Raw genomic sequence first — 19397 nt, 5'->3', positions numbered from 1 at the left:
ACTTTGGTGCTATGTTTAAAGAAGAAAACAAGACGCTAGTCCAGAGAATGGCTTAAAATGAGAGATAGATTCGCCCATGAAACTCTGCTAAAGGAAATATTACTCTCAGAAGCGTTGATTGCATCAACTTTCTTCGAATGGGCAAGGAAACCTTTAATACCTTGTTAAGGCTCTCGTAAAAGAGCAAACTTGTTTGTCAAATTCGCCGTTATGTAGCCACGGATGCACCTAACAAGCAGGTACACGTGCCAACAAACTTTGTCAATTTAACTTGCTTTTGAAGCGGACGCGTTTCGTGTATGCTTTATTGTGAAACTTATAGGAATGAATACAAATGCAGATAAAGCAATTCCAACAGTAACTCTGGCACTGTGTTTAAAGCAGAAAAAACAAGACACTGTCCAGGGACACGGATGAACCAAACAAGCAGGTACACGTGCCAACAAACTTTGTCAATTTAACTTGCTTTTGAAGCAGACGCGTTTCGTGTATGCTTTATTGTGAAACTTGCAGGAATGGATACAAATGCAGATAAAGCAATTCTAACAGTACCTCTGCCACTGCGTTTAAACCAGAAAATAAACAAGACACTGGCCAGGAAATAATTTAAAATAAGAGGAAAACTTTTAATAGTTTGTTTAAAGTTACTTCGGCTTCGCAGTGAAAAAGGAGACATGAGCATGCGAAAATTTATTTCGTTCTACTTTGTCCTCTAATGATAGTTCGTTAAAATACCACAAAGTGGAAACATATTGCTCACATCATCCGTGGAAGAACCGGAGAACTTCGATTTTTTTAAATTTCATTGCACTCCCGCTTGTGTGTTACGAGTAGCATTTTGATTTTCTTCTTAATCTCTTCCTGCGTAATATACAGGGGGTTCCGAAAGTATTCGTTCACATTGATACAGGAGGTAGACAACATAAACACAAATATATTTCGTTGTGATATATATTGTCTCAGGCGGAAATTTCTTATGCTATGGACAATTTGCTCACATGGTAGTTTAGCGTGCTAGTTACGGCAGTGGTATTCACAAGAACTGTTCGAATGCGCGACCATTGACCTGTAAACACCCAGTACATCGTCGGCGCATTGATTTTAGTGTCCGTTCGGAGATTCCTGGCATGTCTGCAATGGCACCAACAGCGACGACAATTCTAGCGACAAGGTCTTCTGCTTCCACAACGATTTCATACACCAGCTGCTGCATGTGGTCCCAGAGAAAGAAATCCAGACACGTGAGGTAAGGTGAACCACGTGGCCAGGCCACAGGGCCATCTCGTCCGATCAATCGATTCACCGAAGATGTCTCTCAGATGACTCCTCACAGCAGTGCTGCAATGGGCTAGCGCTCCATCGTGCTGGAAGTATGTCCTTTATCTAAAATTCAGAGGTACATTCTCCAACAGTTCTGGCAACACATGTTCCACGAAGATGCGATATCTCTGTTCGCTGAGACGAAATGGAGGAATTCGTGGTCCAATCAACCTACCACTCAGAATGCTGGCCCACACATCAACGCTGAATCGCTGTTGATGAGCACGAGGCCGAGTATCTCGTGGATTCACATGTGTCCGAACATGCGAACTGTGAATACTTGAATAACAGTACACATTCCCAGTCAGCGACACAGGCATAACAGCTTACGTCAGCACCACTAACAAAATGTTCCCTAATATTATAAGTTGACTTCAGAGACCATATGTTCCTAGTCGAATTATATTTCCTATTCTGTTCTCTACCTCCTGTATTAATTTGAACAAATAGTTTCTGAACACCCTATATGGCTGGAAAAAAATGTAACACCACTACCATTTTGATAACTGCCAGTGCTATTTTGTTTTTATTCTTGATGGTAGTTTCTATAGTTGTGGAAGCTCACGGTGCAGTGGGATAAATTGTAATAAAACTATTTTTCAGTAAACAAATGCGGCGAGACATCGACACACACGACGTCCACCGTCTTGTCAAACTTTCCGTCAATCAAAATTTCTCGCAAACACGTCATCTATGGTAAGCGGCTGAAGGACGCTAAAAGCACAGTTAAGCAGCAAGGTCTTGAACGCCCACGTCTCATCACAGAATTTGGAGGTCGAAGGCTTGCTCGCTCTGTAAAGCACGACCGTCAGCTATCTGTGACATATATGATGACACACATTGTTAAACGACCCCTGCGTGTTCCCATGTTGACCCAACAACATCGTCATTACGTTTGCAGACGAGATCATCAAAATTAGATCGTTGATCAATGGAAATATATCACCTGCTAGAATGAATCACGTCTCTTGTCACACCAGATCGATGGTCCTGTGCCGACACGTCGTCGTCCAGCTCGAAACATGCACTGCACCATGGACGCAGGCTGATAGGGGTAGTACTATGCTATGGAGGACAGTCACCTGTACTTCGATGGGACCAACGGTAATAATCAAAAGTATCATGGCAGCATGGGCCACGTACACCCTTCATGCTTGATATCTTCCCCTATGACAATGGCATCTTCCAGCAGGATAACACAAGACCATAGTCGTGCATCAATAGTTTGAGAAGGGTGATAGCGAACTCACGTTGATCTCTGGGCTACCATCTTGTCTTGGCAACTTCCAACAGGATAACACAAGGTCATAATCGACCTACACTACTTCGAGGAACATGATAGCGAACTCCCACTGATGTCTTGGTCTTGGTATCTTTCAACAGAATAACACAAGGCCATAATCATGCTACAGTAGTTTAAGGAGCATGATAGCGAATTCACGTTGATGTCTTGTCCACCATCTCGTCTTGACGTCTTCTAACAAGATAACATAAGGCCATAACAGTGCTACGGTAGTTTGAGGAGCATGATAGCGAACTTACGTTGATGTCTTGACCACCAAATTCGCGTAATCTGAGCCTGATGGAACACCTTTGGAACACTATCTGGCGCCAGCTCCGTGTCCACAAACCACCGGTTCGTGATTTACGGGAACTGCATGACCTATACGTAGACATCTTGTGCCACATACCTCCAGAAACTCACCAAGGAGTTATCACGCAAAATCGCTGCTGTATTGCATTCCAAAGCTGGACCGACACGCCATTAATCAGGCGTTCATAATAATTGGTTCGCCAGTGTATGTGGTAGACACTACTTTGAGTGTCATGTCTTTTTTGGGTGTGCCACTTAGGTTTTGTTAGGTTTAGGTTTTATAATAATTAAGTTTTTCCTTCTCTGACCAGAAAAATAGAAAATAAATTAGTGATCGTATAACACTTAAAGGAATCTGGGGCATATCGGGTATGGAGTTGAAGCCGGGAAGTCTCATATTACTCTTTACGGGTTGGTAACATTGTTTCTCGGCTATTAGACGACGAAAGCAGACGTCAACTTCAGTATCTCCTTGAGGCTTGGTAGCGTCAATTGCGTTCTTGTTGAGCAGAAAATTTGTTCGATTTATGGGGGAGAATCTTAAATTGTAATTTTTTGTGTTCAATAAGGAACGTGCATTGCTATATTACAAGTTGCAACTAGAAATACCATGAATAATACTTTTAACAGGCTTTATCGACATATGCCATGTTAAACGGTTGTTCGCCTTCTTTATGATGCAGAAGGAATTTTGCATATAAAGTAGAGTTAAGGTAAAACCAGGTAGAAGGAATGGCGTAAAACTGGAACCACATGATATTAACCTATGATTTCGTTACACTAACTTACAGTGAAGTGCCAAAGAAACTGGTACAGGCATGAGTATTCAAATACAGAGATATGTAAACAAGCAGAAGACGGCGCTGGGGTCGGCAACGCCGATATAAGACAACAGGTGTCTAGCACAGTTTTTAGACCGGTTACTGCTGCTACAATGGCAGCTTTTCAAGATTTAAGTGAGCTTTACTGTGGTGTTATAGTGGGCGCACGAGCGATGGCACACAGCATTTCAGAGGTAGCGATGAAGTGGGGATTTTCCCGTACGACCATTACACAAAGATTTACGCCTCGTCTGGGGCTGTCAACACCGACATTGGACTGTTGATGACTGGAAACATGTTGCCTGGTCGGACGACTCTCGTTTCAAATTGTATCGAGCGGATGGACATGTCCGGGTATGTAGACAACCTCATGAATCCATGGCCCCTGCATGTCAGCAGGGGATTGTTCAAGCTGGTGGAGGCTCTGTAATGGTGTGGGGCGTGTGCAGTTGGAGTGATATGGGACCCATGATACGTCTAGATACGGCTCTGACAGGTGACACGTACGTAAGAATCCTGTCTGATGACCTTCAGCCATTCGTGTCCATTGTGCATTCTGATGGACTTAGGCAATTCCAGCAGGACGATGCGACACCCCACACGTTCAGAATTGCTACAGAGTGGCTCCCGGAACACTCTTCTGAGGTTAAACACTTCTGCTGGCCACCGAACTCGCCAGACATGAACATTATTGAGCATATCTGAGATGCCTTACAACGTGCTGTTCAGAAGAGATCTTCACCCCTTCGTACTCTTACGGATTTATGGACGGCCCTGTCGGATTCATGGTGTCAATTTCTTCCAGCACTACTTCAGACATTAGTCGAGTCCATGCCACATCGTGTTGCGACACGGCAGGTGTACCAATTTCTTTGGCTCTTCAGTGTATATGAGCTACGTAAGAAGTTAATACTTTTAACGATATCCTAGTTGTGTGAACATGTTTTAATAAATACAGTTAAATAATTACATATAAAATTTAGAATTATATTGCGCCAATTTTGAGATTATTTTTGTCATTAATAATATGATGAATTATCCCTTATTGAAGAGGTATATTTTCGTTTCAGGTGGGACTATTAAACGGTTTCTACAGTGAGGAAATTAAGATATGTCTTACCACCCACCAGGAAACAGCGGCAACCCAGTTCCCAACACTTCAGTTGTTCGGACTTGCACGTACTAGAAGAGCAACAATGCAAACTGACACATCGAGGTTTAAAAAGGCGGGTATTTTCCCGCTTAACGCAACTGCATCTGGCGAAGAGGAATTTCACCATCAGATAGAACAGGAAGAATATCGCCAGTTTCCCAAAATACAACAGAATAAGTTACTGCTTCTGCTCCATATGCTGGTCACTCGACTGATGTGTAATTGCGCCTTCGTTCAGTGTACCACCAAAGAGTTTAAAGCGCTAAATCCTCATCACGAGAGACCATCATCAACCAGGCGAAGAGGAAAATATGCCGTGATCACGGAGTATTCCTATAAAAATGAACTCTTTGCAACAAAAGCATCTTCCGAGCATATTAAGAAATTGTTAAGGGACTCCAGATCTAGACCATAAAATACAGTCAGAACAGTCTGAAGACTAGTGCAGCAAACAGCTCTTACGAAATTCAGAATGAGGTGCCTTGTGTTCTTTGCAGAGAGATTTACTCGTCAATAAGAACAGATGCTTGGGTAAAGTATTTCAAACATGAGAAGTGGGCCCATGGGGTTTGTACCGGGTGGATTGTAGATAAATTGCATGAGTATCGGTGCGTCCAATGCCTTACGCGGAAAATGTGACGTTGCCCGGTTCTACCCCCCCCCTTCCCCCCCTCTCCCAAGTACATACGTTTACGCCAGGGTACAGGGTTATTGGTATATTATTCAGGGCTGAGATGCATTAAGAACAAGTTCTTGTAGTTCATATATATTGTTCATACTTTGTTTATCTTTCACTGAAATAATTTTTGAGTCTCCTTAGCTACCCGATTATACCCCAATGCCTCCTACTACCATAACACAAATCAAGTTTCGCTGATATGAACACCATGTGTCAAAGACCTAAAATTGTTTGCCTCGTTCTTGTTCAAGTAAATATTACACCTGTATTGAAAAAGGTACTTGCTGGCCATGGAAGTAAATATAATCGTAAATGGGATATTCGTAACTTTATCAAAAAAAAAAGTAAAATATCTCACTGAAGAGGGCATTACTGTCTTAATACACTTACAAGCAATTAAAACGGAGATAGCTGCTGTGTCATTATGGCGAATGGGACTTTTCGGCATAGAACGTGATTTGGGTGTTGTCAAATCTAATACTTGCCATCAACCTGAGCTTCAAGCACAGGAGGGTAGCGCGCATAACGTCTGTTCCCGATGCATGGGACATTCGTTCTACTTCGTTCAGTCGTTGTGCTTTCAACGTATCGCCTTGTTAAGGTGCACGGCGAGTACCGCTGTCGTCTCCACAACGAAAAGCCAAGCGTTGAAAACAATACTGAAAATAATTATAATAAAGACAAAATTAGGGCGTGGAAGAAACATCCACAGAGATCCACAGGTCGGACCAGATGCGCGAGAAAACAAGATGGCCTGCGAAATAAGTAATGTGGCAGAATTAATGAGGTATGGTCCTTAGACGATAAAGGAATGAATTAGGTGATAGAGTTGATCTGGCAATGTTCTTAGGAAGCAAAGACGTATGTGATGTGACCAAAGTTGATGAAGCAGGGTACTTAGACAATAAAGAAGTAAAAAGTGAGACAGAGTGCGGGAGATGCGAGAGAGAGAGAGAGAGAAAGAGGGCATGGTTCGAGACCATATAGGGAAAGGCTCCCTAACCCGTCCACTCTCAGCCATTGAAAGATACCTGAAATACAAAGACGAACCAGGGTAACCAACAAGGAGATGAGAAGCCCACCGACATTACGTCATCTCAAGGTCAAGCGAGGTCAATGGGAAAACGACACAAAACCCCATTGGGCGTCCAGAGACAGTCAGTACGCAGTCAGCAACAGAGTTTGACGTTGGAGTCAGCGAGAAACAGTCGCGGACGGACGCAACTGAAGTTACAGGCTGGAGTCGCTGGAAAGACGTTTCTTAGTTGCAGGTCTCTGCTGGTCTTAGATTTTATACAAGGGTTTCATTAGGCTCACAGGACGGTGACTAACAGTCACTTCCTCTCTGGAAGAAATTGGCTACTAGTGTTGGCTCTGAGCACCAAGGGACTTAACATCTGAGGTCATCAGTCCCCTAGAACTTAGAACTAACCTAAGCAAATCACACACATCCATGCCCGAGGCAGGATTCGAACCTGCGACCGTAGCGGTCGCGCGGTTCCAGACTGTAGCACCTAGAACCGCTCGGCTACCGCGGTCGGCCTGGCTACTAGTGTGAAGGTACCTGTGCTAGGGGAGTCATTTTTGTACCTGAGATTCAGAATAAAACTTAGAATTTAATTGCATCTTCTGAGTTGATTATTCTCCTCGTTCTCCTCCGATTCTATGTACCCGCTCCAGGGAATTTAATCCAAACAAGTAAGTCTCCCCCTCACTACTGTCAACTGACTGAATTCCTTTTAGCACGAATTCGGTCGCTCAATCTCTTGCAAAACCTATGTTCGGTGTGCGACACTGTGATTTGAAGAAAACCTCCAACGCTGGAATAAAATGGCGCGAGCAACAATATCTGCATGATAGTGATATCTGTAGGCAACGGTGGACTGTAACAGCTGTTGCCGGCCGGGGTGGCCGAGTGGTTCTAGGCGCTACCGTCTGGAACCGCGCGACCGCTACAGTCACGGGTTCGAATCCTGCCTCGGGCATGGACGTGTGTGATTACCTTAGGTCAGTTAGGTTTAAATAGTTCTAAGTTCTCGGGGACTGATGACTTCAGAAGTTAAGTCCCATAGTGCTCAGAGCCATTTGAACCATTTTTTGGACAGCTGTTAGACAAACCAAAGTGCAGAAAAATAACACACCAATTCAGTGAGGGACTACAGCTATCAGTGTGCAGCCATATCATCCACAATCAGAATCAACTCCTTGTCTAGAAAGAACTTGCCCCCCTTCTAACAGCCGTGTACCGCAAGTCTCTAGAGGAACGGAGGGTTCCAAATGATTGGAAAAGAGCACAGATAGTCCCAGTCTTCAAGAAGGTTCGTCGAGCAGATGCGCAAAACTATAGACCTATATCTCTGACGTCGATCTGTTGTAGAATTTTAGAACATGTTTTTTGCTCGAATATCATGTCGTTTTTGGAAACCCAGAATCTACTATGTAGGAATCAACATGGATTCCGGAAACAGCGATCGTGTGAGACCCAACTCGCTTTATTTGTTCATGAGACCCAGAAAATATTAGATACAGGCTCCCAGGTAGATGCTATTTTTCTTGACTTCCGGAAGGCGTTCGATACAGTTCCGCACTGTCGCCTGATAAACAAAGTTAGAGCCTACGGAATATCAGACCAGCTGTGTGGCTGGATTGAAGAGTTTTTAGCAAACAGAACACAGCATGTTGTTATCAATGGAGAGACGTCTACAGACGTTAAAGTAACCTCTGGCGTGCCACAGGGGAGTGTTATGGGACCATTGCTTTTCACAATATATATAAATGACCTAGTAGATAGTGTCGGAAGTTCCATGCGGCTTTTCGCGGATGATGCTGTAGTATACAGAGAAGTTGCAGCATTAGAAAATTGTAGCGAAATGCAGGAAGATCTGCAGCGGATAGGCACTTGGTGCAGGGTGTGGTAACTGACCCTTAACATAGACAAATGTAATGTATTGCGAATACATAGAAGGAAGGATCCTTTATTGTATGATTATATGATAGCGGAACAAACACTGGTAGCAGTAACTTCTGTAAAATATCTGGGAGTATGCGTGCGGAACGATTTGAAGTGGAATGATCATATAAAATTAATTGTTGGTAAGGCGGGTACCAGGTTGAGATTCATTGGGAGAGTGCTTAGAAAATGTAGTCCATCAACAAAGGAGGTGGCTTACAAAACACTCGTTCGACCTATACTTGAGTATTGCTCATCAGTGTGGGATCCGTACCAGATCGGTCTGACGGAGGAGATAGAGAAGATCCAAAGAAGAGCGGCGCGTTTCGTCACAGGGTTATTTGGTAACCGTGATAGCGTTACAGAGATGTTTAATAAACTCAAGTGGCAGACTCTGCAAGAGAGGCGCTCTGCATCGCGGTGTAGCTTGCTGTCCAGGTTTCGAGAGGCTGCGTTTCTGGATGAGGTATCGAATATATTGCTTCCCCCTACTTATACCTCCCGAGGAGATCACGAATGTTAAATTAGAGAGATTAGAGCGCGCACGGAGGCTCTCAGACAGTCGTTCTTCCCCCGAACCATACGCGACTGGAACAGGAAAGAGAGGTAATGACAGTGGCACGTAAAGTGCCCTCCGCCACACACCGTTGGGTGGCTTGCGGAGTATAAATGTAGATGTAGATACTTGTATCTCTGCTAACTGCATGAAGATTAGTATAATTGGTAGGATCACTGCCATTAGTCGTGGGAAAAATATCACTTTGACTGATGCGTTAGAGCAGACGTTGGTACAACCCACATGAAGGGAACTAGTAAGTTGAAATCTATTGACGGCACTTTGGACAGTGGACGTTATATTTCAGATGTGTTACGACCCCGTCGCTTTACCCTTCACTCGATCCCTGCGAAGCCCTACATTTCAGCAGGATAATGCACGAGCGCAAGTTGCAGGTCCTGTACGGGCCTTTCTGAATACAGAAAATGTTCGACTGCTGCCCTGGCCAGCACATTCTCCAGATCTTTCACCAACTGAAAACGTCTGCTCAATGGTGGCCCAGCAACTGGCTCGTCACAATACACCAGTCACTACTCTTGATGAACTGTGATATCGTGTTGAAGCTGCATGGGCAGCTGTACCTGTACAGTCCATCCAAGCTCTGTTTGACTCAATGCCCAGGTGTATCAAGGCCGTTATTACGGCCAGATGTGGTAGTTCTGGGTACTGATTTCTCAGGATCTATGCACCCAAATTGCGTGAAAATGTAATCACATGTCAGTTCTAGTCTAATATATTTGTCCAATGAATACCCGTTTATCATCTGCATTTCTTCTTGGTGCAGCAATTTTAATGGCCAGTAGTGTACAAAGGACATACTTGTATCTCTGTTAACTGCATGAGTATAATTGGGAGAATCACTGCCATTAGTCGTGGAAAAAATATCACTTTGACTGATGCGTTAGAGCAGACGTTGGTACAACCCACATGAAGGGAAGTAGTAAGTTGAAATCCACATTAGGGTATTCATCCCGCTTGGCGACGGGATACAATTCAGCAGGTAGCAGAGGTACTCTCGCGTGGATGATGTGTCCACGGCATAAAATAGGCATCCTGATAGATATGCCATCATCTCTCACAGGTGACTGATGCAGGAACCTACCGTCAAATCACGTGCATCCATGTGTTCGCCAGTAGTACTCTGCAGTGGAGCCACATCTTCGCAAAAGAATTACATGCCATAGACTTCCGAACTGTATCAGAATGGTTTATGGAGCAGTCAATGGGCATGAAAGTGTAGTGTCTTCGTCATTCTACTCCCCTTCCCTTCACACCTGATTTCAGTTGTGCTGAGCATATCTAGCGCGCCGTTGACATGTATGTGCCTAGGACGCAGCTCCGATCGGACTCTATGAGCCGGTAGGAGTGGCCGTGCGGTTCTAGGCGCTACAGTTTGGAACCACGCGACCGCTACGGTCGCAGGTTCGAATCCTGCCTCGGGCATGGATGTGTGTGATGTCCTTAGGTTAGTTAGGTTGAAGTAGTTCTAAGTTCTAGGCGACTAATGACCTCAGAAGTTAAGTCGCATAATGTTCAGAGCCATTTGAAGCATTTATTTGACTCTGTGAGCTGTGTGTGTCGGTTGAGTTGTCATTTATATATTATTCCAACACTATGATTTTATCTTGGAACTCTTCCATTTGGTCCGTGTTTGCATAGAAAAACAGTAATATCAGAAATTGAGTCCGCCTTGATGCAAAACAACTTGTTATTCGTTTGTTTCTTTATTATCCCAAACTAGTTTCGGCAACAAATATCACCATCATCAGTGGGTTTTTTTAATCTAAAACATGCAGAAAATAGCATGGTTATACAAACACAGTAAAACATTATTACATTTTTACTATTCGTCTTTTGAAATATAGTTTTCTATTGCTACTTTCATACTACATTATTTATTGTACATTACAGCACGTTTTAAGCAATTATTGTCGCTGTTTGCGACATATTTTCTGTGATCTTTTTTTCTGTTGCCGTTTTTTACTTATCGAACATCAGGTCATCTGCAACTAACAGGCGCTCACATGGTTGCAGATGACATGAAGACATGAATACGTTTTTAAACGGTCTTTAATCATTTGGTTGAAAAAACTGCAAAAGAAATTTACAGATTTATTCATGTTTTTGGCATGTCTCGTTGAACTTCCTTTCTACACCGTCGCTGAACAGTCATTCCATTTCATTTCATGTCATCGGAAAGAATATGCGGCTCATAACAGAGTCCGTGCAGAATAGTATCGGTTTTAATGCTTCTGGTACCAAGTACATAGATCTTAAAGTCTCTAGTAGACGGAGTTAAACCGAACTCTCTCTCAATGGAAAATTTGTGGAATTCAGTTTCCTGAAAGCGAAGTTATCTCGCTGCATTAGCGATGTAAAATCGCAAATGAGGTGTGCGTCCATGTTGATAACAGTTAGGAGTATGCTAATTGCTATTATGGATGCCATGATAATAGTAAAATAGCCACAGGTACACCATTGGCCATTATAATTGCTACACCACGAAGATGACGTGCTACAGACGCGAGATTTAACTGACAGGAAGAAGATGCTGTGATATGCAAATGACTAGCTTTTCAGAGCATTCACACAAGGTTGGTGCCGGTAGCGACACCTACAACGTGCTGACATGAGGAAAGTTTCCAACCGATTTCTCATACACAAAACAGCAGTTGAACGGTGTTGCCTGGTGAAACGTTTTTGTGATGCCTCGTGTAAGGAGGAGAAATGCGTACTATCACGTTTCCGACTTTGATAAAGGTCGGATTGTAGCCTATCGGGATTGCGGTTTATCGTATCGCGACATTTCTGCTCGCGTTAGTCAAGATCCAATGACTGTTAGCAGAATATGGTATCGGTAGGTTCAGGAGGGTAATACGGAACGCCGTGCTGGATCCCAACGGCCTCGTATCACTAGCAGTCGAGATGACAGACATCTTATCAGCATGACTGTAACGGATCGTGCTGCCACTTCTCGATCCCTGAGTCAACAGATGGGAACGTTTGCAAGACAACAACCATCTGCACGAACAGTTCGACGACGTCTGCAGCAGCATGGAGTATCAGCTCGGAGGCCATGGCTGCGACTACCCTTGACGCTGCATCACAGACAGGAGCGCCTGCAATGGTGTACTCAACGACGAAAATGGGTGCACGAATGGCAAAACGTCATTTTTCGGATGAATCTGGGTTCCGTTTACAGCATCATGATGGTCGCATCCGTGTTTGGCGACATAGTGGTGAACACACATTGGAAGCGTGTATTCGTCGTCGCCATGCTGGCGTATCACCCAGCGTGATGTTATGGGGTGCCATCGGTTACTCGTCTCGGTCACCTCTTGTTCCCATTGACGGCACTTTGAACAGTGGACGTTACATTTCAGATCGTTTACGACCCGTGGGTCTACCCTTCATTCGATCCCTGCGAAACCCTACATTTCAGCAGGATAATGCACGACCGCATGTTGCAGGTCCTGTACCGGCCTTTCTGGATACAGAAAATGTTCGACTGCTGCCCTGGCTAGCACATTCTCCAGATCTCTCACCAATTGAAAAGGTCTGGTCAATGGTGGCCGAGCAAATGGCTCGTCACAATACGCCAGTCACTAGTCTTGATGAACTGTGGTATCGTGTTGAAGCTGCATGGGCCTGTACACGCCATCCAAGCTCTGCTTGACTCAATGCCCAGGCGTACCAAGGCCGTTATTACGGCCAGAAGTGGTTGTTCTGGGTACTGATTTCTCAGGATCTATGCACCAAAATTACGTGAAAATGTAATCACATGTCAGTTGTAGTATAACATATTTGTCCAAGAATACCCGTTTATCATCTGTATTTCTTCTTGGTGTAGCAATTTTAATGGCCAGTAGTGTATTTACGCGTCATTCAAAAGAGTGGTCACAAAAATACCTATTATCATAGCGTCCATAATAACTATTCCTATACTCCTATCGAAGTTATCTAGTTTCTGATTTTGACCAATACATCTTATCAGAAGTAATATGACGTGCAGACTTTTTTTACCGTCTCTGTAATAACTTTGTATACGCTCATTCTCAAGAAGTCAATAATGTAAGCCAATTTATAGTTTGAACTGTTAAAAAAAAATCTAGGCCCGTGTCTCTCGTGTTGTTACGTACATTGTGCATTGGTTTATGCATTTTTTAAGTCCAACAGGAAACTCATACTTCCTTGTTTTATTGATCTACCTACCGATGATACATGTTTAAAAATTCTGTCAGCATAATGTTCCGCTGCAATCTTCCTTTTCTTACGTAGAAAGGTGCAATACACCATTTTGAATTTGGTCTCATTGGTTGGCAGAACCTGCACGCTACGGGTTTCCGAAAGCACCGTCCGAGTAAGGGGAACTTTATATGTGATATTGCCTCTGAGCCACTGCGCCTGCTGTTAAAGCGAAATGGGGCGACGCAGTATTGTTTCCAGGGTTCCAGGAATCCTGGAAGCCGGTAACAGTTAGACGTCATATGTAAATGAAGAGTGGATGTAATTCCGTGCAACTAGTCCTCGGCACACTAGAACTATCCAACGTTCTCCAGCATGAGGACAGAGCGCAAAACCGATTCACAGATTTCTGTAAATCAAAGAAAGATTTCGGAAATAAAAACAACTCAAAAGTTATATGTCAGATGTAATGTAATTTAGCCAAGGTGCAGAAAACGCGACGCCGCATAAAAGAGACATAAAACACAATTCCAGACAAATAATTCGTATCAAACAGTCGTTAACAGCCATCATGAATAAAATTTACTTTGTTTGCCTCTACGCTTATCTGGCAAAGGACAAATGTTGTTGATAAGCTTATTAATAGGAGAACGTGCAGTGGACGGTTTATTTCTATAGAAACTGCGGACAGTAAAGAGATTTATTAACTGTAACGTGGACTTGCAAAGGAACAAATATATAACAAAATTTTGCGTAGAGAAGTGTTTCCAATGTAGTCCAATAAGCTAATGCTGTCAGTTCTATTATGTTTTCTGAGAATGTGACTTCTACGTTTGGTAAAGATTCTTGTTAGAACACATTTACTGACCGTAGTTTTCTGTTAATAACATCAACGCTAAGACGACTTATAAGTTAGTGGTGTTAAAAGTGCTCCAGACGTTACAAAATTGCAGCTACGTCAATAATTATATTCATCGTATTCTCTATACTTCTTCATAAAGTTTTCTTTTACGAAAGCACCAATTCTAACTAGGAATGTATGACGTCGTACTGTTCATACTGGAGAAGATGGAAAGACTTAGAGGGAAAGAGAATACAGGGATGAATCTTAGCAGGAGAGGATATTCGACTGTGATGCACGTAGAAGACAGATTGAAAAGAACCTGCTCTAACAGAGTATTCGGAGAAGAAAGCTGAAAGGGCTACAGATTACCTCCTCGTCGAATTCTGTGAGAGAAGCTCTACCAAACACAGACACTGTACGGCATGTCTGTAAAAAATTTACTCATCTATAAATACAGGAGATTTTTTTTTAGGAGGCGCACTTTTCTCATTTGTAATGGACGCCTCGCTCTGTGCTCAACAAATCTGAAGCAGTACAAAATGCTGCTACACCAGCACTAGCTTATGCTGTCAAATATTTATTCAGTAAGATGAATAAAACAGTATCTTACCTCCTAGGACTCGTGCCACAATTTGAAAATTTTATTAGTTTTGCGTTGTAACAGAAGCGAACTTAAATGTCGCGTCTGTCTTTGCTGGTGCTGTTGATACGGCAACACTTCAAACATTCAGATACATATGTAAACGCAGAGTAGAGTATGTAGCAACTAACAAGGAGGAATGAATATCATTGTGAAGCCTGTAGTTCTTTATTCTGCTGTTGAAAAATAAGGGCTTCCTTAGGGAGATGGTAATTCGCATTTCACGTTGACCTCTCTGGTATCTGAGAACCTGAAGTACACGATTCTACCAAAATACACTGACGAGCCAAAGAAACTGGTCCGCCTGCCTAATACCGTATAGGATCCGCGCGAGCACGTGGAAGTGCCGCAACACGACGTGGTATGGACTCGACTAATGTCTGAAGTAGTGCTGGAGGGATTTGACACCATGAATCCTGCAGGGTTGTCCATAAACCAGTAAGGGTACTAGGGGGTCGAGATCTCTTCTGAACAGATCGTTTCAAGGCATCCCAGATATACTAAATAATGCTGATTCCTGGGAGTTTGGTGGCCAGCACTAAGAAGAGTGGTCCTGGAGTCACTCTGTAGCAATTCTGGACGTGTGGAGTGTCGCATTGTCCTGATGAAGTTGCCCTAGTCCGTCGGAATGCACAATGGACATGAATGAATGCAGGTGATCAGACAGGATCTTGCTTACGTGTCACCTGTCACAATCGTATCTATACCTATCCAACTGCACACGCCCCACACCATTACAGAGCCTCCACCACCTTGAACAATCCCCTGCTGACATTCAGGGTCCACGGATGAGGTTGTCTACATACCCATACACGTCCCTCCCCGTACTCGTCCGACCACGCAACACGTTTCCAGTCATCAATAGTCCAATGTCGGTGTTGAAGGGCCCAGTCGAGGTGTAAAGTTTTGTATCGTACAGTCAAAAATGTTCAAATGTGTGTGAAATCTTATGGGACTTAACTGCTAAGGTCATCAGTCCCTAAGCTTACACACTACTTAACCTAAATTATGCTAAGGACAAACACACACACCCATGCCCGAGGGAAGACTCGAACCTCCGCCGGGACCAGCCGCACAGTCCATGACTGCAGCGCCCTAGACCGTTCGGCTAATGGCTCTGAGCACTATGCGACTTAACTTCTGAGGTCATCAGTCGCCTAGAACTTAGAACTAATTAAACCTAACTAACCTAAGAACATCACACACATCCATGCCCAAGGCAGGATTCGAACCTGCGACTGTAGCGGTCGCTCGGCTCCAGGCTGTAGCGCCTAGAACCGCATGGCCACTAAGGCTGGCGCTCGGCTAATCCTGCGCGGCCTATCGTACAGTCATCAAGGGTACACGAGTGGGTCTTCAACTCTGGAAGCACATATCGATGATGTTTCGTTAAAAGGTGCGCACACTGACACTTGTTTATGGCCCAGCATTGAAATCTGCAGCAGTTTGCGGGAAGTGTTGCACTTCTGTCGCGTTGAACGATTCTCTTCAGTCATCCTTTGTCCCGTTCTTGCAGTATCTTTTTCCGGCCGCAGCGATGTCGGAAATTTGATGTTGTACCAGATTCCTGATATTCACGGTACACTCGTGAAATAGTCGTACGGGAAAATCGCCACTTCATCGCTACCTCTGAGATTCTGTGCCCCAACGCTCGTGCGCCGACTGTTACACCATGCTCAAATTCACTTAAGGGGCTCCGGAACGTCCTATACTTGCAATGTTAAAATAACGCTTATTAATTACATCTTTCCTCACAAAGTATTTGAGGTAGGAAGTTGAACTTTTTACAGATTATTTATTGGAATATAGGCTACAACTTAACACAGGGATTTACAAAATTTTAGTTCAGTTATTAAAGATGATTTTTTTTTCAATTGTAATGAAAATTCACAACATTTTTTTGCAATTTTTTATTTATATATTCAAAAATATACAGTTTTTTGGAAAAAGGCTGTGTTAAATTATGCAGAAGGTACTGTGTAACATTTACTGAAAGTTTGAAACAAATATGTTTGGAAGATCCTTAGAAAACATGTAATTAGTATGAGAAAATAAAAGTTTTGGGAATCGAGCGACAAAGATTGGATTAACTTTTTAGTGCATTCCAGGTCCATAGGATGGATTATCTTCATCCTCTGCAAACTCCTCCTCCAGCTTCCTCTTGTTCCTCCTCCTGTTTACTCTTGCTTGTATTTCTAGACTCTTTACAGCCCTGTCTGCAGCCCGAAGGCGTTCCTTGTCTAAAGCAAGCATCGCTCGTTGTTGTGTACGTAGATTTTGCTACCATTTTCTTCAGTTGCAGTTACTGCAACACTGTTCCAAAAGGTGGTCATGTATGAACACTTATCACTTTTCAGTTGTATTTCACTAGCAAGTCCTACGTGCTTTATTATGGAGAGTTCCAGACCAACTTCACTACAATGAATACATCTTACACAGTTTGAAAAAATTCCTTTGAGAACCGACATATCAAATATTTCATTCACATCCGATTCGCCCATAAAACATTCATAGTTTTCACTCATTGAACCAAGCTTCTTCTGTGAAGTATTTTCTTTCCCACTTTGACTGCTATGGGCAGGTGTACATGAGAGGTTAGGTTCACTCACTTGGTTATCGTCTTTATTGTTTACAGTAATAACACATACCTTTGGCTTTCCAACATTTCTCCTTTTCTTAAAAGCCTTCAGAGGATTTCTAATAACTTTACTTTTACTCATTATTACACTTCAACAAAACAGAGACTCAAGAAACAGAATTAATTACAAATATTTTCGAGATAACGACAGAGTAAATAAACATGAAACAATCGACAATCATACCAGCGATATATATTGAACCATCACAGGTTAGCCACAACACATAGTTTATCTCACATCACTAAAATGTACCTGATGAACGCGGACGTTAATAATAAGACCATTTGACAGCAGTTTAACAGCGCCACAGTGGGTCACGCCCATGTAGAACACATTTCAAAAAAAATTTAAAAATAGTTGTAGTCTTCGGAATTGAATAAATTATATATCTATTAAAAGGTAATAGTCTGCAGATTCAGAAAACGCAAAAAAGTAAAAATTGAACTTTTCATGATTTTGAGCCTTTCCGGAGCCCCTTAAATCTTGATAACCTGTCATATAGCAGCAGTAGCCTATCTAACAAGTGCGCCAGACACTTGTCTTATATAGACGCTGGCGATTGCAGCGCCGTATCCTGCCTCTTTACATATGTCTGTATTTGAATTCGCAAGCCTATGCCAGTTTCTTTGGCGCTTCAGTTTAGATCCTTAACTCCAGATAGAAAGAAAAACATAAACATACAGTGATGTATGGCACTGAAACAAGTAGTGTAGCAACTAATATTACGAAAGTTAATTACCCGTGTTGTGTCATTCGGTAATTAAATTTTACGAGACCTCTAAGTTCCACTAAGTTACGTATCGTATAGGTTGTAGCTAATATTAAAAGTCGAAGAAAAATAAAGAAGTAACGTCTTTCATAGTATACGAGTAAACTGAATTTCTCATTACAGCAAGTAAATAGAAACTTTCATTCCTTGTAAGCCCTCCATAGACTACGTGTAGTTTGAATTTCTCTTGAAATCAAGTAAATAGGAGCTTTCATTTCCTGTAAGTCTGAAACATGGTTTCGAAAGATACAAATTTCATTGTTCAGTCTTATGGTACATCATCGAGTATTTTGCTTAAAACTCGCAAGTGTTGTATCTGCCGTGATATTAAACCATCCAGTGATATGAATGGGACGAGGTGATTCATTTAACGGGATTTGATTGGTCGTGAAGCACAGTACAGTGACACAGCTCATGTCCATGTTAAAAGCGAAATTTTCATAAAAATTGCTGGGAACTGCGCTAAATATGAATCACATAGCAGTTTCCGTCATGTCAGGCTACGCTGGCAGTTAGTCCTCCATGGACACCGGGGAGACGGAAGGCACGTGCAAAAGCACTCCGTCTTCAGGCCACAAGTGGCCTATCGGGACCATCCGACCGCCGTGTCATCCTCAGGTGAGGATGCGGATAGGAGGGGCGTGTGGTCAGCACACCGCTCTCCCGGTCGTTATGATGGTTTTCTTTGACCGGAGCCGCTACTATTCGGTCGAGCAGCTCCTCAATTGGCATCACGAGGCTGAGTGCACCCCGAAACGGAAGGCACGTGGGCTTCAAAAATTCGATTTTTAAATTTTAGCACATTTTAAATGCCTGATCTTTCCTACGTGAAATAGTTTTTGTTGTATATAAATACGACAATTTTTTCGTGAGATATGATGCTTTTCCTGACGCACGGTCTTTGCCCGAATGATCCTGATACTTGGAGCAAGTACAGGAGAAGTGCCAGATATGACCACAAACACTCTTTACCTGAATCAGTAATGAACGAAGTTTAACCCGTATTTAGAGACCTTTGTAAAGATACCTTGTTGAAGAAATGTCTTCATGGGAAAACCCAAAATTTAAATGAATGTGTGAATTCTGTCATGTGGAGCCAGTTACCGCAAACTGTATTTGTTCAGTTTACACCCCTCAGATTTGGTGTTTATGATGCTATTTTATGCTTCAATGGTGGTGTAATTAGAAAACCGGATGTTTTGGAATTATTGGGCATAAAATGTAGCGAAAATATTGCAAAATCTTTG

This window comes from Schistocerca serialis, chromosome 3 (assembly GCF_023864345.2).
Source record: "Schistocerca serialis cubense isolate TAMUIC-IGC-003099 chromosome 3, iqSchSeri2.2, whole genome shotgun sequence".
In the NCBI taxonomy this organism is placed as follows: Eukaryota; Metazoa; Arthropoda; class Insecta; order Orthoptera; family Acrididae; genus Schistocerca; species Schistocerca serialis.
This window is presented reverse-complemented; position numbering follows the sequence as displayed.